Source organism: Lampetra fluviatilis, chromosome 59, assembly GCF_964198595.1.
Source record: "Lampetra fluviatilis chromosome 59, kcLamFluv1.1, whole genome shotgun sequence".
Lineage (NCBI taxonomy): Eukaryota > Metazoa > Chordata > Hyperoartia > Petromyzontiformes > Petromyzontidae > Lampetra > Lampetra fluviatilis.
Window position 1 is genome coordinate 7,092,591 of NC_136333.1, and position 23,091 is coordinate 7,115,681.

General features: G+C 52.8%; 1 protein-coding gene across 1 annotated transcript in view; it reads right to left on the reverse strand.

Annotated features, from left to right (window-relative positions):
- Window positions 1-23,091, reverse strand: part of LOC144950743 (uncharacterized) — a 151,866-nt gene that overhangs the window by 94,808 nt on the left and 33,967 nt on the right. The window lies entirely within an intron of this gene.

The window sequence follows — 23,091 nt, forward strand, 5'->3', positions numbered from 1 at the left end:
ACAACTCTTATGAGCGCCGAGGGCTTCGCGCGAACACATTTTAGCCGATGCCAGATCACTCCACTCCGTGTCTCTCGTTTGTTTTTTTCCCCTCGCTGCGTGAAAACGTGTCCGCGTCCGCAAGTCACAAGTCTGCTGTGCCGAAGACCGGCGGCATTTTCACGTATTCATGAAATGCACAACACCGGCATTTTAATAACAGAGTGCAGCGTTGACCTTTCCTGACAGGGCATTTGAATGATGTCATTCTTTAATGTGTGGTTTTGTGATGTTAGGCTATAGAATTTAGCAGTTTCCTCTCTCCTTTTATAAAAGGTTAATAAATAAATAAGTGGATAAATAAATATTTAACTTATGTCAACACACTTCCTTCCTTAAATACACATCCCGCAGACCACAACATTACAATCCCAACACTCTCACACGCTCACACACACACATGCACACAATTGCACACACACACACATTAACACACACACACACGTGACACATGAGAGTGGACCGCTTGCTGCAGAAGTGTCCGAATGGAAATGACTTCACCTCGTGACACGATGCCAAATGGCACAAGAGGCCAAACGCAAATGATCATCTGCCACGATGATCACACATCGGATGCAAACGTGAAAGCAAACTGGCTCGCGGACACACAGAGACCCGTGCCTGTGTATTGACACGCACAAACTCACAATCAGAAACACATGCGCGCTACCACAAAGACAAACGTCCCCCCGTATATCCTCTAACAGGCTGTTGGGGCAAGTGCTGTTAGCGAGCACCTATGAAGGCCGGCACACCAGGTGGTGGGTGGCCAACACAACGCCCGGCCGCCTTTGTCTCCCCGGCGGCGATGTTTACACACCGCACCAGGCACTCATGTCAAGCTGAGTCGACCTAGGGAAGGCCCAGGACCGGTTCAGGCAATCGTCACCGAATCATTGACCGTGATCGGCTATCGAACTCGGCTCGCCGGTTTTCCTATCACAGCGCGCTGACCGCTACACCACCGCTGCCCCACAGCACCGCGCTCGCTCTCACACACAAAGATCCCCCGTATAGCCTTAACAGACTGTAGGGTCAAGTGCTGTTAGCGAGCTCCTATGAAGGCCGGCACGCCACACGAGGGGGTGGGTGGCCAACACCACGCCCGGCGCCTTTGTCTCCCCAGTGGCGATGTTTACGAACCGCACCAGGTACTCATTTGAGGCTGAGTCGACCTAGGGGAGGCCCAGGACCGGTTTAGATAATCGTCACGGATGTTGGCCGTGAGCAGGAATCGAACCCGGGTCGCCAGGTTTGTAGGGCAGCACGCTAACCGCTACACTACCGCTCCCCATGCTCTCACACACACACACGCACACACACACGCACACAAACACACACAAAGCAGAAAGATTCCCCCCCCCCCCCCCCACGTTTAAACTTAGATGCTATTGGGTTAAGTGCTGGCACCGAGCACCGTATTAAAAAGCCGGAATGCCAACACGAGAATGCGGCGTGACCGTCGCCACGTTCGGAATAACGCGTAGCGTTGAAACGCGGCGGCGAGCGGTCACTGCAGGCCCGAGTTGACCTAGGGAAGGGCAGACCCCAGAGAGCAGGCGGCTTGTGATGACAATGCGCACGGCTGAGAATGGTAACTGACACTGTGAGAACGCCCGACGCTCCCTTCAACACAAACACAACAACAACAACGACGACGACGACGCGGATATGCATCGCTAAAAGTGGCAGTGGCATCGGCGCGGCTCTCGTGCCAGCCTAGGTGCGCTTTGAGGGCCAGGTGAAGTGTCGAAGGATCACTGGCAACAAGGTCACACTGAGCCCTCTCTGACAGGGAGGCTTAAAACAAAGACAAAGATCCCCCGTGTAGCCTTAACGGACTGTCGGGGCAAGTGCTGTTAGTGAGCAGCAGCACCTACGATGGCCGGCACGGCACACGAGGGGGTGGGTGGCCAGCACCACGTCCGGCCGCTTTTGTCTCCCTACTGGCGATGTTGACACACCGCACCAGGTACTCATTTGAGGCCGAGCCGACCTAGGGGAGGCCCAGGATCGGTACAGACAATCGCCACTGGTGGTGTTTGGTGGCACGCGAGCGGCACTGGAACTCGGGCCGCCGGGGCTTCGTAGCGCATCGCTGCTTAGCCGCTCTGCCACTTTAAAAACAAAATACACACGCACAGAATCCGAATATTGATTTATACCGGAGGAATTCGATGCGCCACGAAGCTGTTTTTCATGTGTCCAGTCGGAGCGCGTAAGAACGTTGCAACAGCAACGCTACAGTGCACACACACCGTCACCTAGCAGTGGATTGTGACACGGGGCTGTCCGTACAGTTTGAAAACACGAAAAGATGTTGGCACGGCAGTGGAAATATTGATAATGCTGACGCAAAAAGTGGGGGGGGGGAGGCGGGAGGGGTCAGAGGTCGGCTAATTTTAGGTAACAAGTAAAGACACTTTCATATGAGGGATTATGTTTGGGGGGGTGGGGGGGCGATTATGTGGCAGCTTAACTGTAAGCTTTCCATCAATAACAACCGTGCGCCTACTAGCTACCATCTGTTAATTGAGGTAATTTCATAGCGCCTTCACGCACAGCCAGGCGGCGATCCTTGGCCGTTCCGTCAACGTGAGATATTCGTTCTTTGCACTTGGTGGTGGTCTCGATCCGTGCTCGCGTTGCTTTAAACAGTTTGGTAATTGAACACCGCCACGTGCATGCGCTCGCGGCGGATCGCTTGCGAGCGCGCAAGCGACGGGCAAAGACGCGGGCGCACGTGCGCGTCGACGCAAAAGCAGGAGCAGAGATGCCCCCACCGTGCAGATTTGTTGGGTCAAGTGCCGGTAGCGAGAGCCAGTGTCAAGGCGGAAAAAATGAGCAGTCGGCAAGACCGAGAATTCTACCCTTGCGCCACGGTGCCGATGGAGTTCAGAGGGCTAAACACCAAATGTGGAGGTCTGCGCGCCGCGAGAGGGCCTTCGGGAGAGACGCCTCGTGCAGTTTTGCTCGTCCTGCGTTGAAGGGGCGCCGGCTGCAGTGGTTCACGAGGGTGGTCCCTGGTTCGAGCTGCGTGGCCACGATCGCAATACTGCGGCTCGTCTTTAATGTATCCCTCCGGCTATTTGTACGTCGTCTATGGGTCTCTATGCATCTCTACGAGTCTCTAATGTATCTTACGGGACATCTGTGTAAAAGAGCTTCATAGCTGATAATTGTTTTTTTACCCTTCTATCTGGCAACAAAACTGACGCCTTTTTACAAGGAGTCATGTTTGCATAGACCACAATACCTGCAGTCATAATGCAAACAAAAAACATAACTCTGATAATGTGCACTGTCCTTGAAGTTGATTGGTCCACACCCGAGACAGCTTTCCTTAGAGCCTAGTCTCACATGGGTTGGACCAGATGATGCCAAAAGGCACCTTTTGGCTCCGATTCTGATCTTCTAGGAGTCTCTACGCATCTCTACGAGTCCAAGAAACTCTCCGTGTCTCACTCTACGCTCTCTCTCTCTCTGCGCACACGTATGAGTTTACACCATGCGGTCCGTAGTTTGAGGTTTGCGTGGCCAGCGAATGGCACTGCTGCGGCTTTGTCTTTAATTTTAGGAATGATACCCCATGGACGCGCCGACACACGCCGGAACACACGCCGGAACACACGCAAACCCGCGCGCGCACGCACGCACACGAATCCCTTGGGGCGGACGGGATAGTGGGTAAGGGGGAAAGGGGATTACATGCAGCTGTTGTGTACACCCCCTAACCCACACCCCCCCGCCCGCCCCCCACACGCAACCCCCACCTTCGAGACGGCAGCAACAACAACAACAACAAAAAGACACCGTGGATAAACGGCGGTCAGTTTCTGGCAGTGGACACTGGATTTAGATGGGATGGTGTTAGGCCAAGGGGCAGCTAAGAATATAAGCCTCGGGCAAAATGCGATCAGCTCTATCCTCCTTCCTTAAGGCACTTTAGCAAAAATACACATCCTCCGAAGTCGACTTGGGTGTTAGGGTGAGGTTAGGGGGGGGGGGGTTATTTTCTTGTGTGTCGTCTAAGACTCTTCCAGGCGAAGATGTTCTGCCGGAATATTCTCCCACCACCCCCACGCAATCGGCGAGATGAAACGAAGCACTTTTCTTTTCGACGACGGTCGAATAAAACGGAAAGACGCCCGGGCCCTCAACGGGAGGTGGGCGGCACGACGGGTCACGGGGGCGTTCGTGCGCGGCACGAGAAACCCGCGGACACGTAAAATAAGCGGGGCGGGTTCGCACTTTACCGGACGAATGTGGCTCCGAGGTTGTTTTTTTTTGGGGGGGGGGGGGGTGCGGGGAGAGGTTTGCAACGTTCGGAGATAAATATCGGACAAGCGACGTGCGGCACGGGCAATTTCTGGAGGGGGGGGAGGGGGTGCGGGACGTGGCGAGATTTTTTAGTTTGAAGGTAAATCATCGAAACGCACGTTAAGCACGGGGCACGCTAGGTGACAACTTAGTTATTTTTATTTTATTTCTACCTACGTGACTTTACCGAAAGAACCAAAAAGTATGGACAACTTACGTTGTTTTATCAAACCCCGTGTGTTTATTAGCGTCGTAAATAAATGTTTACGATTGAGAACCGGGGGGGGGGGGGGGGTGCAAGGCTGCGGTGAAGGTTAAGAACGACTGCACGAAACTAGAGTTTTTAGAGTTTTAACCACAACAACAAAAAATCGGATGGATCCGAAATTGCGCCCCTTCTCATGGCCAACGACGTTACGCCACGCTCCCATTCCTCGCCCGCACCACCACCCACACAAAGTGACGTCACATTGGCATGAGAAGACGTCACTTGTGTGAGCACGCACACACACGGAAAACAAAACGCACGTTCAATCGTTTACGTGAAGGTAATCGTCCGAAGAAGAGGAAAAAAAAGGATTTATCCGAAATTCGAAAGTTTTAAATCTAAACTAACTAACTCGCGCAAAGTCCTCCGTCCGTACAAGTTCGAATCCGTTCTGTCGAAAAATTAAGAACAACCAGGCGATGTCCGTCAGCCCATGCTTTCAAGCTCAAAGTGGACACTTCTGTTTGTTACCCGGTTCCTCGAATTAAGACGAAGCATACAGCCCCGCTTACGATAGCGGCCGACTGTAGACGCTTCGTGAACACAGCTCCCGCGCTTTCAAAGGCCCTTAAAACACAAAACCAATCCACGACGGCGTTTCCCATCGTTCTCCCGATGCTTTTGGGGTAACGACTGCGAGAATCAATTCCACATCAAGATCGGCAATTTCTTTGGAAAGAACGGCTCTGTTGGGGGTCTTCGAAGAGCTTTAAAAGATTTAAGCGACGCTCGTCCCTGGTGGAGGCTATGTTTGTACATATTTTATTGTCCTTCCTGGTGGAGGCTATGTTTGTACATATTTTATTGTCCTTCCTGGTGGAGGCTGTTACTCTGTCATGCTGGGTTTATCTGCCTACGAGGTCCAGCTTGCTTTGCTAAATAGACTTAAGACCAAGTATGAATTCACTGTTATCTGCCGTGCTGCGTGATACTAAAATATTTCTGATCGCATTTTTTCTATGTTACCAGATAAGGCCCACTGACCTACGTAGCTATTTGTTTTCAGAAGCGACCTTGCCACAAATGATAGCTCAACGAAGTGGCTTATCACGTGGAAATGTATAGCAGCCAAATACGCTAAGCGCGCGTTTCTAAATGTGGAGAGAAAAACACGTCCACAGGGAGAGCATGCAAATTCTAAATACACAGCAGGCGTCAAGGGTTGGGATCGAACCCACGACATCCTGTATACCAGGCGCGGTCATTAACATCTCGCCACCGTGGCACCCTAAATAGCTCCCGGGACGTTTGAGCGAAACGTTGGGACATCGTGCCACCCACCAACGCGGTCATCATGATTGTCCAACCATAAACAAAAACAAGCAAACAACAGAAAAAGGCCAGGGAACTTCGCGCGCACTTCGACAAAATCCCATTCCCAAAGAGATGCCTTCGTTTCGGCAAAAACGTGGAAAATCCCACTCGAGTTCACGCTCGCGAGTTCACGCCAAAAGGTGCGATCCGGCAAGCGCCACGGGCGCGCTGCATCGGGATCGGCGGCGGAGTGGAACTTGACGCTCGCGTGCGCGTGCAGGAGGGTTGGAATATCGAGGCAACCCTCGGGTTCCCGGGGGATCGAGCCGAGACATCGACGGAGCGGAGACCGCTGGGGGTGGTGGAAGGGCGCGGGGGGAAGAGTTGGGGGTGGTGGTGGAGAGAGTTCGAGTGGAGTAAAAAAAAGAGGCATAAGCTCCGTGACTAAAATCAACAGGCACTCGGAACGGGACTGTGGCGAGGCGTGGTGGGGGTTTGTGGCAGGGGGGGGTTATCCAGCTGACTGTCTTTTGTTGGTGATGGGAGATGAGTGGGAAGAAGAGGGGACAAGGGAAGGAGAGAGCCGGGCCAGCGAGAGCCATGGGAGGGAGCAGGCAGAGTGAGCGGAGAGAGCGAGGGGACGGACGGTGATTCGAGTGGTGAGATCCGCCGGCGGCGGGCGACGAGACGGGCGGCAGGGGGGAGTGAGCGGCAAGAGGGACTGCGAGAAGGGCTGCGTGCAGAGCGAGAGAGAGCGAGAGAGAGAGCGAGAGAGAGAGCGAGAGAGAGAGCGAGAGAGAGAGCGAGAGAGAGAGCGAGAGAGTGAGCGAGAGGTGGGGGTTTACATAAAGCAAAGTTTAAAAAATGTAATAAAAAAATAACGAAATGATGAACGAAGCAAAGTGCCGAATACACCGAGCATATTCTTGTTTCCACTGATCGTAAAAAAAAAGAGAAGGGGGGAGAGAGGAGAGGGAAGGGAGGAGAGAGTAGGGAGGAGAGAGTAGGGAGGAGAGAGTAGGGAGGAGAGGGAAGGGAGGAGGGATGAGGGAGGAGAGAGTAGGGAGGAGAGGGATGAGGGAGGAGAGGGATGAGGGAGGAGAGGGGAGCAGGAGGGATGAGGGAGGAGAGGGGAGCAGGAGGGATGAGGGAGGAGGGGGAGGGCATTACACACGAGTTGCCCCCTACTTCTGGGGACAGAGAGAAAAGCTTGGCAGGAGGCCATGTTGTAGTTTAGAAAAAGAGTGAAATAAAGACGCAGGGCGCTCAGCTCCCCCTTTAATAGATTAGGGTTTAAGTTGGCAGCTTATGACCCGCGCGGTCGCTCAACACGCCCCGCACGCCGACAGCTTACAACGCCCCCCCACGCAGCGAAAGGAAAATTGAGAGAGAAGGGGGGGAGAGAGAGCGAGAGCGAGGAGCCAACGATCGCCTGCGTCGTCGCCACGAGAAATCCGCGCCGGTCTGCGCCGCCCGCGCCCGCGTGGTTTCAGCCATACTTCACCGTGTCGGTGCGGGGCGGCGGAGGCGCGGTCGGGCAAAGGACCAGGGATCAGAATCGTTCATCCGAAGCATCAAGAGTCTTTATTTTAGACTGGAGGAGGAATCCGATGAGCTGTGAAGCGCTTTTTCTTCCCCGCCAATGTTCAGAATGGGGTGTTGGGTGGTCAGCAAGTTACGGCGACAAACAAAACAACAACAACAACACGAGTGCAAAATAAAGTAAGGGGGGGTTAAGCAAGTCGCGAAAACAAATAAAGTACGCAGGGACAGGTTTTGATATCGGAGTCGGCACGGGGTCTCTCCTGTCAAAACGGCGCAGTGCACGGTAACATAGTGAAGCCCAGCGCAACAGCGGTGACCAGATCTCGTTTCGGGACCGAATCGCTGCCACCCGATCACAGGTGCCCATTGCCGGACTATCCGGGGGCTGGCGCCTGTCTGGGGTCGAAAACCCTGACAGGTGGCAATTCCTCAAGCGGAGACGATGGACAGGGCGGCAGGCAAACTGCGGGGGGAGGCGATGAAATCAGCCCGTAGTACCGAGCAGGTGGCTAGGAGATGTTAACTACCTCGCCTGGTCGACAGGAGATCGTTGGTGGGTTCGATTCCGAACCCGACGCCTGTTGTATATTTGTAGTTTGTGTGTCTCTCTCTCTCTGTCTCCCCCGTGGTCGCCTTCCACGTTTAGAATCGACGTCGCGCGTTTAAGAGTGCCTGGCTGTGCGATACATTTCCACGCGATGACGATGAGACATTCCGTCGAGCGATCGTTTTGTCACAGCCAGGTCGCTTTTGATAAAGAGCTACACAGCCTTGCCTGCTCAAATAGAAATAGCTTTATGGTTGGTAAAGGTTGCTTGGGTGAATTTGTCAACATCGGCAGAATGGCGGGAGACAACGGGAGGCCCTCATCAAGCAGTAGACAGGGCATGGCCCGTTGATGATAATCAGAATCGGATTATTTATTCATACTCAATGAAACCGATGAGCTATGAAGCTCTTCTTTACTACGCTTTTTATTAACTCACTCTGTCTGTTGTTGTATCCTCAAATCTTGTAACTCAATTTTTACCCGCTTCCCAATGTGGTATCGACTGCAAACTTGGTATACTTATGTCATACTGATGACAATACTATATTCTACCATTAAAAATAAATATATATATATTTTTAAACATTCTTTTTTATATGTTATGTTTCGGCTTGGGTCTATGTGTCCACGCTCAACTGACGTTGGCTGTAAATCACCACGTTCCCCTTACGTTATGGCAAGCTTCGGGCCCACTTCCTGGAGTCGTGGAGTTCTTCCATTACTAGTACGCTAAATTTCATTAAAGCGTGTTCTTTTAAAAGTTTTTTAAAATACGACTTATTTTCCCCGCAGATGTCGAGTAGGTACGCTCGCACACGCCAGCCGGGGGAAGCCGCCGGTCCTCAGGCTGTGGAGATTGTCAATGCGCAGAAGAGGGGTGTTCACGTTGCGTGGAATTTGAAGTAGAAAAGGAAGGAAGGAAGGGAGGGAGAAGGACGAACGGAACACACCTCTGAATTGAAATTCATTCAGTCGTGTGTGTGTGTTCGGCGTTCACATTTCACGGTTACGGAAAAAGCAAAAAAACAACCCAACCCACAACCGACGAGCCTTTTGAAAAAAAAAAGAAATCCAACGTTAAAAACTAGCAAGACGATTGCCCTCGTTTTGGACATTGCCGTGTCGTCATAACGGCGGCCATGATGAACCTCACTGTAACGGCTCCGTGTGTGAACACGGCCACCCATACACAACCAAAACGAATCAGAATCTCTATTCTAGACCGGAGGAATCCGATGAGCGACAAAGCTCTTCGTCGCAGATGTCCTTGAATGGCCCGCGAATTACTCAAGGTGCAACGATGCGTAGCCACCATCGGAGAAACACCCACGCGACCACGAGGAGAGAGACAGAACATGCAAACTCCGAATATACACAACGGGTCGGGATCGAACGCACGACCTCTCCTGCGTACGAGGCCAGGTGGTCAACATCTCCTAGCCACCGCCGGGTGGTTGCGCGCCGGACACAACAACGCGATGGAAACACGCGACAAGGCCGGGCAAAAAATACGGGAGGGGGGGGGGCTCTCTCTCGCGTGGCCTGCATTTCCCGCAAAATGCCCACATCGCAGACGAGTTTGATCGGGTGGGTCTGCCGAAGCATTTAGCAAATAGGATCTCCTCCTTTTTTCTAGAGCAGCGAAAAACAGCTGGCGCTTGTGAAGTGCGATGACAAATCACCGGACGTGGAGCTCGGCGCTCGAACGGAGGGTACGCCCAGACGATACATCACGAGCTATGATCTGTCGAGGTTTTTTTTTGTTGTGGTCAGATCTAGAGTTTTTTGTAACGAATGTCGTGTGAAAATTCCACGGCCATTCACAAATATTTTGCTTCTCGTTGGTACCATCCGAGATGGCAGAACTTTGGTTTAACCGAAGTCGTTCAAATCGGCAATAAAAGTGAATTATGATCAGCACGGTTGGCCACGTACGGTGCGAAAGAAGTTCAACATACGTACACGCATACAGACAAGTGTTATTTGATAAGTCTACGGATCACACGATCCACGTACGCAAGCCTTGCTATTCCGAAATATTTTCTGCTACCCATGGCACGCCCAGTGCTGCACTGCCCGGTGGAATGCGTCTTTCCATGACCGTGAAAATGATCGGGCACGTCAGTTGGCACAAGGTGCTGTTGCCGATGGCTTAGAATACGAATTGTCTTTAAATAAGAAATGACAAAAAATTGCAAAAGTCGAAACCGTCCGGAGAAAAATATCTGATACGTTTACCAAGGCCTTGCCAAGGTATGCAAATTAATTTGAGTTCTACGTTTCGTAATGAATCAAAAAAACACAAAAAAGGAACAACACTGAAGAGAAAAAGTTACTATTTGTGAAACAAAAAATAATCCCGATGAAAAAGGCATCTGTGCACTGTCCCCAGAATGCATTTGGTCACCTGAACACACAAAGCTGAATATCTTGGCATCTCGAGCAACAACAACAATAAATAAACCAAAACACAAATAAAAAAACCATCGCGCGCCTACCAAAATCCCCCAAAAACATTTATCCGTGTGCGTCACGGACGGTGGCGTGCGGAAACATTTGAGCGGATAAAGTCCAAGCTGAGTTGGAAGGGCTGAGCCGTGGGGGGCTCAATTCAGTCATTAGGCCCCCTGCGCTGGCCTCAAAGACAAAGACAAAGATCCCCCGTGTAGCCTGTAACAGACCGTCGGGGCAAGTGCTGTTAGCGAGTAGCACCTACGAAGGCCGGCACGGCACACGAGGGGGGTGGGTGGCCAGCACCACGCGCCCCTGGTGGCGATGTTCACTGCACACCGCACCGGGTGCTCATTTGAGGCCGAGTCGACCTAGGGGAGGCCCAGAACCGGTTCGGATTAATCGTCACCGGTGTTGGCACGCGAGCGGGAATCGGGTTCGTAGCGCGGCGCGCCAAACCGCTACGCTACCGCTAGGCCTCACGGTCGCAACGAGTAACCTCGGCCAAGAACGCCACCGGAGATGAGACGCACCGGGCTCGCCATGAGCGCGATTGCAATTTCTCACTTGCGACCGCCCGCACACGTGATTTCGTTTGCCTCTCCCGAGTCTGGTTTCCGTGTCTCGTTTGCGATGCTGGGATTTTTTTTCTTTCTTGCTGCTGCTGCTGCTGCGGCCAGGCTAGGCTTGGGAGTAAATGGGCTGGAATGTATAGATGGTATCTCGCACAAAAGGTGGGTTTGGGGTGGCGTTTTTTTGGTTGTTGCTCCGCGAGATGTCCGCAACTCCGAGAGTGGGGATATCAAATACTGAACCGAGAGAGAATGTGTGCGCGGTTTTTTTTATTCTTCCCAGCAGAAGACGGGACAAAACCCTGGGCACCAGGAAACCACTGTGTTATGGTAAACAAACGTGGTTTCACATCAACAGCCAATTCGTCGTCAAAAACCCGCTTCGCAAGAGAGAGACGGAGATGGACCGTGAAGACAAATGCTGCCCCGCCCCCCCCCCCTCTCGCACGGGGGTGTTAAACGAAATAAAAATTATTTCGTTCGTTACGTCACGGCCGGAGTAACATCAAGGCCATCGCAATTATTACCGCCGCCGCCGCGCCAAAATGTCGCCGGTGGTGGGAGCTCACGATCGCTCGAAACGACTTGTCACGATGCCGTCACCACCGCCGCCGCTGCCGCCGCCACTTGTCAGAGCGACGTCAACGCCGCACGCAAAGCGTTCGTTGCTGGCGAGAATCTCCCGGCAGCCGGTCGCTTTTAATAATAATAATAGTTTTAAATTTATAAAGCGCCCTTCAACAACCGTTCTCTAGCCCCCATGGGCAGGTCGCGTGTGGTGGGCAAAGAATCAGAATCGGAATCTTTTTTATTTATTCACACTGGAGGAATCCGATGAGCTATGAAGCTCTGCTTCACCGATGTTCCAGTAGGGGCGGGTCGGGACGCGACACCAACGAACAATACGAAAACACGACAGGGGTGCAAAGTATAGGAAGAAAATACGTTCTTTTGACCCCAGAATCAATCAATTTTGATGTGCTCAATAAAAATGGATGGTTTCCTTTCGATGTTACATTTTGTTCATGCAAGTCACCCACCTTTATTCAGCGCATCAAATTTAATTAATTCTCGGGGTCAAAATAATCTCATTTCTACTTTTGACTGCAAATGAAAGTGTGTGCATAGAAATGTATTTATTTTATCGTTAATCTTGTAAAATGTATTTGTATATGTACATATTCATCCCGTGATCTCAATCCAGACAAAAAAAATTGTTCATTATTGTCAGGATAATTCTAATATAATTTTAAATAGTGCAATATAAAAAATCACGTAAAAAAACTAAAAGTGGCCCAGGATCGGCGGGACCTGGATCGGTTCTTTAAATGAAACCTTGAATTATCACGCGGCAGAGGATGACGGTGAGTCTGTGTGTACAAATCTCAGCTCGTTAGGCCGGCTTGGTAGATCCGAAGAAATTAAGCGTCAAAGATATTTAAAATAATATAAACAAACAGAGAAAAGCTAAATGAAAATGCGTAAAAAATAAAAGTGCAAAGAAATAAAAATTGTAGAAAATAAAAGTGTAAAAGATTAAAGTGTGTCACAAAAAAATCCCCTCTCTCTAGAGGGGCTCCCTTAGGACTTCCTCTAGCAGAGGAAAGCCCCCCCCCCAGCCCCCCCCCCCCTTGTTACTGAGCATTCGCCCATTTCCTCCTCTCCCTCTGTCTCGCTTTGTTTTTGACCCGGCTCGTCCACGGCAATAGAGGGACATTTCCTCTCGACGTGATCTCACCTAAAACCCGAAAATAAAATCCATCTATCACCCATCTACGATCGTCGTCGTCGTCGTCCGTCGCGATCGTCAACGGCACCGCCGGTCCTGGTCGCGACGATCGTCACACGGCCGTCGTGGCTATTTGTGAATGGGTGCCCAGGCACGTTTTGTTAGATACAAATTAGCGCTATCGGGGAGGCGCGCGCGCGTGCGTGCGCGTGTGTGCGTGTGTGCACGGGCGTGAGCGTGGCGTCGCGTGCCGTGCCGACGGGTAATCGATGGGACCATTTGCCCCGCTTAACCCCCGTGGCCAGCCCTCTCCCCTCATTACGGCTCTCGTTCGCTCGCTCCCCACGCTCGCTCCCCACGCTCGCCTCGCAGCCGACGCTCGCCAGGCTCCCAGCCGACGCTCACCACGCCGCAGATGGCTCGCGCATCGTTTCAATAAAAGCATAAACGACAAAAAATTAAAGGTATCAATCGCGAACGTGCCGATGTTATCCGTGGCTGGGAATTGAATTCGGGGGGGGGGGGGTGGGTCAATTTTTTCTTCCCATTCCGTTCCGATGACGGATAAATTAAATAGAACGCCGAGCCCGCTCGCGCGTTTCTGAGATTCGACGGCGAACGGGGAACACGACGTCCGCCCGCCTGCCCTGCCACTTGCAGGCGTCTCGGACACGGGCAGAGCGTTTATACGCCGACACTGACGGTGAGAATATTTTTAAGAGTTTGATCATCGATCAAACGGCGCCAGCGTGCAATCGCCTACTCCCGAAAAAACCCCACGTCACGAGCGCCTCGACAGGTTCGCATTCCTGGCCGGCTCTCAAAATGCGATGTTAGAAACGCGCCTGCCTCAAGCCCGACGCTTTTGCCGGCGATCAAAACATTTTGCGTCTCCACGTAAAATCTTTCGCTCTGCGGCGGCAGCAGCAGCAGCAGAAGCAGCAAAAAAAAATGTATCTTAATCTCCCACAAAACACCATCCTGTTTACATCATTTCCCTTTTCCTGTTAAAACGGAGGTGGTGGGGGGGGGAGAGAAATAAATGAAATAAAAAAGGAACACTGAGATAGGTCAATCACGTGTCCCCCGTTCCTGTCGTGAACGAGGACAAGAGGAAAAAGGGCAAAGACAAAAAAGCAAAAGCAAACTCGAAACGCGGATGAAGACTTTGAAGAAGACCCCAAAGTTTTCGGCACCGCTAATTTACGCCACCCGGCGGACCCGGCTTGACGAGCCGTGAACTCTCTCTCCTCTCTCTCGACCGCCGCTGGCCAGCCAGCCTGACCGCCCGTCCATTGTCCCCCCCCTCCCCACCTCATTATAAAACTTCGCAAGCCAAGCAAACGGTAGGGAAGGTGGAAGGTGGGGGGGGCCCTCCAGCCTGGATAGCGCCACTCTGCCAAAAACGCCGAAATGCTCCGCCACTCAACCGGGATGCTACAGGCTGGGAGAGAGGAGGGGGGGTTCCACATTTGCTGATCCCCCCCCCCCCCGCTGTCGACCGGCCCGCCAGTGACCAATCGTGGGGAAGTATGGTCGACGTAACTCGTCCGAAGACTCGTCTGACAAATTCCGACGGAGGAGATCGTTGTTGGCTGTTGAGGTCGCTTCCAAAGGAGGCCGCAAACGCCGACATACACTCACATAGAGACCCATAGACTCACATAGAGACCCATAGACTCACATAGAGACCCATAGACTCACATAGAGACCCATACACTCACATAGAGACCCATAGACTCACATAGAGACCCATAGACTCACACAGAGACCCATAGACTCACACAGAGACCCATAGACTCAAGCAGAGACCCATAGACTCACATAGAGACCCATAGACTCACACAGAGACCCATAGACTCACATAGAGACCCATAGACTCACAGAGAGACCCATAGACTCACATAGAGACCCATAGACTCACATAGAGACCCATACACTCACATAGAGACCCATAGACTCACATAGAGACCCATAGACTCACATAGAGACCCATAGACTCACATAGAGACCCATAGACTCAAGCAGAGACCCATAGACTCACATAGAGACCCATAGACTCACACAGAGACCCATAGACTCACACAGAGACCCATAGACTCACATAGAGACCCATAGACTCAAGCAGAGACCCATAGACTCACATAGAGACCCATAGACTCACACAGAGACCCATAGACTCACATAGAGACCCATAGACTCATGCAGAGACCCACAGATTCACGCAGAGACCCATAGACTTACGCAGAGACCCATAAACTCACACAGAGACCCATAGACTCACACAGAGACACATAGACTCACACAGAGACCCATAGACTCACACAGACCCAGAAGTTGTTGTCCTTCCCCGCACCTCCGATTATGACGGTTGGCTACGTACGGTGCGAAAGAACTTGAACGTACATATGTACGCACAACCGTCGAGGGCACGGTGTCACCAACGTCCCGCTCGCTCTCACTCTCTTACGAATAAAGAACATTTTTTTTCCTCTCAAAAAAAAATCAACAAAAATAACCCGCGGGTCTCTCACGCACGCAGCCATCCTACGCTGTAAAAAAAAACCGTCCGAGTGAGAGTTGATTTTTTTTTCCATTATTCTCCTCCTCCACCCCCCTGCATCATGAAACACAGCGGCACGGCACGGCCCCGTGACGGTTCCATATTTGTATATTTGTGATGCGGGGCGGGGGGGGAGGAGCGGGGTTCAAGCGTTTCGCGGGGGACCGCAAATACATTGCTCAAATAACGATGCCGGACCTGGCGTGAGCACAATGCAGATTACACGTTCGGGCGTGTATTTGCGCCGTCCCAAACAACACCCCCCCCTCCACCTTGGCCGGCCGCTTGGGGCGAGCGTGGGCGAGCGGGGTGGACAATGCCGCCCGCCCCCCCCCCCCGCCTCCCAGAGTTCCAAGGGGCGGTGGTGCTGAGGGTCAGCGCTGCGCGACCCGTGGCATCTCGGTAACAGGTTGCATAACAGAGGGAGGAGGAATGTGATTTAAAAAAACGCCGACAGTATAAAAAGAGACCGCTCAACGGCAAACAAGGCTGTCGTAACACACCTTTATATCCCCGCTCGCAAGCTGAATGGGGAGAGAGAAAGACAGAGAGTTGCCGTTCCATTTGCTTTTTCGCCATCGCTCTATTTGGCCTTTCATTTTGATTTTGTATTGTTCCGCATTTTCTTCGGCAACTGAATCCGAAAACGCGGCGGCGGCGTCGCCCGGTTGGGACACCGCGACGCCGGAGAAGCGCCGGTTTCCCCGCGACGGTCACTGGGTGCGGTGACAAAGATCCCCCGTGTGGCCTCAACAAACGTTTCGGGCGAGTGCCCTTAGCGAGCGGCACGGCACACGAGGGCGTGTGTGGCCAGCACCTCGCGCCGGCCCCCTTTGTCTCCCGAGCGGGGCGACGTTCGCACACCGCAGCAGGTCCTCATTTGAGACCGAGTCGACCTAGGGGATGCCCAGGACCGGTTCAGATAACCGTCACTGGCGTTGGCCGTGCCCGGGAATCGAACCTCGGGGGTCGCCGGGTTCGTGCGCGTGCGGTACGGAATGTGCACGCACCACGCGTGGAACACACGCGGACACACACGCATCGCTCGCGGGAAAAAAAACGCGCTCGCTCGCGCGTGTGCGGAGCTCGCGGATTAACGCGCGAATCGATTGCAGGACGTGTAATCCCGTGCAGCATGAATTTTATCAGCCCTCCGTGTCTGTTGAACAAGCGAGCCGGCGCATTTGTCCCAGGTTAATAACCACGCCGGGCGCCAATGCCAGCGGTGGTGGCGGTGGTGGCGGTGGTGGCGGTGGTGGCGGTGGTGGCGGTGGTGGCGGTGGTGGCGGTGGTGGCGGTGACGACTCCCGCGCGGCGTTCTTCTCCGCTGCTGCCCTTCCCACAAACCCCAGCGAAGCCCTCCCTCCCTCCCGAGCGAGCGAGCGAATAAAACGAACGTGCCGGTCGGGTGCTGTGGTGGCAGCGGAGCCCGAGCGAAGTGGATATCGATGCGGTGCGTGCGCGTGCGTGCGTGCGTGCGCGCGCCCACGCGCTGATATTAACGTGTTCGTCAATCGGTTACGAATGAATGGCAACAGCCCGCGCATTAATGCGCTCGTGAAATGCGCTCCTCGTTCTAAAAATAAATAATCGGCAAACACGCTTTGCGAGAGAGCGAGAGAGAGAGAGTTTGGGCTGGTGGTGGTGGTGGGGGGGAGGTGGTGGTGGTGGGGGGGAGGTGGTGGTGGTGGTGGTGTGTGGTGGTTAATGAAGCCGTTTGCAATGGGATTGCTCGTGTCGCGACACTGATGTATCCCTCATCTGCGGCAGAGAGCTGTGTTTCACAGCGATTATCGCAGCCATGGGTGGGGGGGGGCTCTCAACCAATCACCAATTCGCGAGAGGGAGGTGGGGGGGGGGCGACTGGGGGGGGCGAGATAAAATGAGTACCGCTTACAGAGGTTGGTTCGTGACGTGACCGGTCAACGTGCTTCGATTCTAAATGTGCGAAAAATTTCCATCGCTTCGTTTGAGCGATCATCTGTGATAGCCAGGGTCACTTCGGGGGAAGAAAAGGAGATGTACAGTTCAGCGGGGTCCTTACCTGGAAAAATGCAGAAAAAAATAGTTTATAGTTGAGTTTATCTATCTACCTGTGGGACCGATTGCATCTCCCCGCGATCCATCTCGCGATCTGCATGCCGCAGATTCCGCGGCCTGGTCTGCGTCGCCAGGACGGCGACTTCACTCCGGGGATGATGACCGGAGTCTTTCTACCGTGTGGCTGCCACCACCACCACCACTACCACCACCTGACTCCCTCCCCTGCTCCCCTCCCCCCAGCCCCCAAGGATCCGTCGATAGAAAACTCAAGGCTTGTACCGTCGCCCGTGCCCGGATAATTTAAGATTTTATTTTTTTGTCGCGGAGAAATTGAAACATTATTCACGCACGTGCGGCGCTCGCCGATCTTTCAATGAAAGGCACTGTTGAAAAAAGACAATTTGTTACCGTCGTTGTTAAATAACGCACAGAACCGGGGCAATTTTAAAGCACTGTGTGTGGCCATTCCTGGGACGGATTCTCTATCCTCTCTCTCTGAAGCCCTTAAAAAAAAAACTAAAATTTGCCACTGTTATTTCTTGATTTTAAGAATTTACTGTAGAGATTGGCTTTGCACGGTAATATATTTGCACAGCGTATGTTTGTTCCACGAGCTTTGGGGTCGCGATGGAAAGCCACCCTCTTAAGCCCATGAACCCACACGTGAATGGGATTTGCCAAATAATATTGAGAGACGTTGCGTAATATTCCGAACGGAGAGTTGGAGGTGCGGCGACTCTCTTGACGGACGTTTAAATGTAAACTTTTTATTTTATTTGATCAGGTAAGGGCCCACTGAGCTATTGTGCTCTTTTTTTGAGAAGCGACGTGGCCACAAATCATTGCTCAACGAAGTGGGCTCATCATCAGGTGAACATTTATCGCAGACAAATACTCTTAAACGCGCGATGTTGATTCGAAATGTGGAGGGAAAACCGGAGGACCCGGAGAAAATTCCACGTGACCAAGGGGAGAGAAAGAGACACGCAAACTCCAAATGTACAGCAGGCGTCAGGGGTCGGGTTCGAACCCACGACTTCCTGTACACCAGGCGAGGTAGTTAACATCTCCCAGCCACCGTGATGATGATGAGAGAGACACGCAAACTCGAAATATACAACAGGCATCGGGGTCGGGATCGAACCCACGACCTCCTGTATACCAGGCGAGGTAGTTAACATCTCCCAGCCACCGTGATGATGATGAGAGAGACACGCAAACTCGAAATATACAACAGGCATCGGGGTCGGGATCGAACCCACGACCTCCTGTATACCAGGCGAGGTAGTTAACATCTCGCCACCGTGGCGAGATGTTACCGCATCAGCGTGGACCGGACGTGCAGCGGTTAGCACACTGCGCGACGAACCCCAGCGGACTGAGCTCAAATTGGCGGTCACGACCTAAACCGTCGGTGGTAAACATCGATAAGGAGCGACATCAGAACCGGCCCTGGGGGCCCCATCTCACCTCCTTCACTGACGTGGTGAAGTATGGTCAAACTACCCCCTATGACTGATATGGGGGGTGGGGAGGGGGAGGTGTGGGACAGGGTGGGTATTTTCATTCAGCGGTGGAGGGCTGCAAAAATCACGATGGCCGTAATTTTCCAAATTATAAAAAAACGCTCCGGAAAACTACCCACTCGTCGACAGAAATCTTTACTTTAAAACGCAACGGAGAGGCGGGGCGGTGGGGGAAACGTGGACTTTTCCACGCGTTTTATAAATCCAGAGCGTATACGCTCAGCCCCGTAATATCGCATTGAATGCGTGCACTAATTAATTTGTTAGCCCCGAAGCCGACGTTTTCGCGCGAGCGCGCGCTCGCTATGTCAATACGCTTAATTGCATTTCAAACTTGGCCATCTCCACCGCTCCGCCCACCTCCCGCCGCCGACCAAGCCAAAGCTGAATTCATCGAGCAGAGTGTTTCGTCAGCCGCGGCCAGTGCACGTGACTGCAATTATTTAATGGGGGGGGGACCAACCTGATCAAGCTTTCTCCACAATCCCCACCACTACCACCACCACCCTTCTGTCTGTCATCGCACCCCGGCCAGCCGGAGGCGTCGTCTCCGGATTTCATTCCCCTAACATCCGGCGGCGGGGAGAGGAGGAGGGGGGGGCGGTGCAGTCGCGAACCCAACAGCTTTGGAACCGCACCACGCGTTTAAAACGCGTCACGTGTGTATATGTAGACGTGTGTGTATTTTAATAAAAATAAAAACAACAACAAAAAATTTATTGAAACTCGTGGCTTTCCGGCCTGCGCTATTATTCTGCTCGGGTGCGTGTGTTTTTTCTCGAGCGCGGTTGGCTACGTACGGCGCGAAAGAAGTTCTACGTACGTACGAATGTACGTACAGACGTACGTACGAACGTAAATACGTGAGTACGAAATGATCCATCGCTGGGTTGCCCGATTCACTTTTCACCTGATTAAAAGGTCGTTTGTCAAAATAAGTAAATCAATTTGAAAATAAACGGGATGAGTGAAATGAGCGGAGGGATGCTGCCACAGTGGTTATCACACGGTCGGCATTGCCACCAGACTTGCGATCCAGAGGTCGCCGGTTCGATCCCATCTACCGGCGCGGCGGTCGAAATTGCGGTGGTCGAAATTAGGGCGGCGAGTTTCAGCGTGCCGAGATGTTAACTACCTCGCCTGGTATGCAAGAGGTCGTGGGTTCGATCCCGACCCCGACGCCTGCTGCTGTATATTTGGAGTTTGTGTGTGTCTCTCTCTCTCTCCCTGTGGTCGCGTGGCTTTTTTCTACGGGTCCTCCGTTTTTTTCTCCCCCACATTTACAATCAACGTCACGCGTTTTTGGCCGCTGCATTCAATGTCCACGTGGTAAGCCACTTCGTTGAGCTTTCGTTTGTGGCCAGGTCGCTTCTGAACAAGAGCTACATTGCTCAGTGGGCCTTACCTGGTAAAATAAGGAGTGTAAAGAGAGTATGGCAAAATCTGACTACCTCCTCTGCCCCTGTCCACCCACGGCATGAATGAGTCTCACCCACAGTCAGTCGATCGGCACAACCAGTGCGGTTTGCTCGCAACTTTGCCCGAGACGTTTGGCCGGCGTTGGGAAGAGTTAGATCGCCATACCCGCTCCAAGCCAGTTAATTTATCACGAATGATAATGGTTTTGCGAAAGCCCAGGTGTTAAAACAGACCGAATACCATTTAGAAATGGGGCTCACCAGATCTTCCGTGATTGAAGATGCTGGCCCTCTCCTCTAACCTGGTCAGACGTCTTGGAAAACTCGACATTTTTTTTTCGACCAGGTAAGGTCCCAGTGAGCTACATAGCTCAACGAAGTGGCTCATCACGTGGAAATTGATAGTAGCCAAATACTCTAAAACGCAACGACGATTTGAAATGCGGACGGAAAAACTGTTAGGACCCGGAGAAAAATCGACGCAGTCACGGTGGAGAGAGACACGCAAACGGCAAAAATACAAGAGTCAGGGTCGGGATCGAACCCATGCCCTCCTGCATACCAGGCGAGGTGGTTAACGCCTCTCTCCGAGGTGGATAACGTTCGAATACCCACACTTTACCCCACCGCACCGCGGCCTGCCGATGAACTGCGAGCGACGGGTACAGAAAATTAATTCCACGTTGGAAAACTGGTAATCTGCTTTGAGCGCTCTGAATAAATGTTGATTTGTATAAGCGGAGTTTATTCCTCCCATTTCTAATCGGAAACCAAGTCTATTATAATAATACTAATCTCCAGCCTTGATCCAATAACACAGTCATGCCATCTCAGTCTGGCTCGACTCAAGTGTCTTTGATCCCTTCAGTCAACAGGTCCTTGGGCCCGCTTATCAAGCGTTCGATTGTATTCGTGAACCTCACTTTGTAATAACACAGTCATAAATCCATAAAACAGGTTTTTTTGGGTTAGATCACGGAAATATATAAAAATGCTGTTAAACCCGCCACCACCCGACACAGCCAACTAGTAAGGGTTGTCACGTAAACAGAACGTAGCCAATTCGTCACTAGTACAGCACTTACTGGTGTGTTGGAGAGCCAAGCCACAACATTTACAATCTGAGTACGACGTTTCGCCAATTTTATACATTTACGCGATCTTAACCCATAAAACCTGTATCATGGATATTGGTCACGACAGCCTACGTGTTAAACATTCATCAATGTGAAGTCATTGTATCTGCCTATCTATCTCTCCACGTGAGCTTCTAGACTGCCGTATTCTTCTCAAAAGGTCCTGGGCGTTGGGACGTTTGGATATTTTCATCGATAAGCGTTTTTTGCGTGCGGTGGAGGCGATCTCGTTCGTACGTTCCGTCTCGTTCGCACCATCCGACTCGTCGGGTCCAGAAACATCGCCACCGGGGAGCAGAGGTTGCAAACGGGTTTTGATTCCTTACCCGTACCCGTACCCGGCCGCACCAGGGTCGCAAACAGGTACCCGTACCCGTACCCGGCCGTACCCGTACCCTACCCGTACCCGGCCGGGTACGGGTAGGGTACGGGTATCGAGTACCCGATTGCGACCTCTGGGATGAAGCCACGTTGCAGGCGCGGGTGGGTTGATTCTAGGAACTTGAATTGTGAGAAGAGACAAGACGTTGGGAAATGAGTGACAAACGGTGACTCACCAGTGACTCACGGCCTACCCGTACCCGGCTGCACCAGGGTCGCAAACGGCTACCCGGCTACCCGTACCCGGCCGGGTACGGGTAACCGGGTATCGGGTAGGGTACGGGTATCGTGTACCCGGTTGCGACCTCTGCCGGGGAGACAAAGGTGGCCCTGGGCGTGACGCTGGCCAGACCTGCCCGCCCGCCCCTCGCGTGCCGCGCCGGCCACCTTCGTTAGGCGCTGCTCGCCGACGGTGAGGCCACTGCGGGGAGATGTTTTGTCGTTCTTTTGTTCGCCTAAGAGCGCGCACGCGACCGTGCAGTTTGCACGTAACGTGCGCGGGTCGCGAGTGGCTAATCCTCGCCGGGGCAAAGACTCGACGGGGCGTCATCTCGACAAAAACTATCTCGAAAAACCGAGGTTGGGATCCGCACCGTCGCGCCGTTTCGCCAGTCGCCCGGCCGCGTTGTCCGACGTCTCGGACGGCCCGCCTCCATCCCGTCCATTCGTCCCACGCGGCTCCCCCCACCCCCCGCACGCCCGCAACGACACATTTAGGGGTGCGAGAGCACGACCCGAAGAACACGCACGGGAGCCGAGGGGAGACGAGGGGCGACAGAATCCACGCGGCGGCACAACCGGCCTCCCGCGAGTACACACGCGCCGTACGCACACGCTTAATCCTTCTGGGTGCGGTTGCAAGCGATGCGTACGGTCGATGTTGGCCGTAATGAAATTTACCATCACATAATGAGTGTCCAGCGCTGGTAGGGTCATGTGACCCCCGCCAGGCCGAACAATAAATAGGATTTACGAGGACAGGGGGGGGGGTGCGGCGTGCGGGGGTGGAGAAGTGGCGCGGGGGGGGGAGGTCGGGGAAACGCACAATGGAGTCACGGTAACGTCTGAGCCAGCAAAAAACGAACACTGTTAACAGCGCACTGACACATCAACGCACAGTGTCGTGTCCTGTACGCACAGCGCACTGACACAGCAACACACACACGTAAAGCTAAACTACGTACGTGCCGAGTACAATTTTGTCGGTAAAAAGCGATCCGTACGCTCACGATACGCAATACGAATGCCAATGGGGCGAACAAAAGCCTACAAATTAGTTGGGGGGGGGGGGGTTGG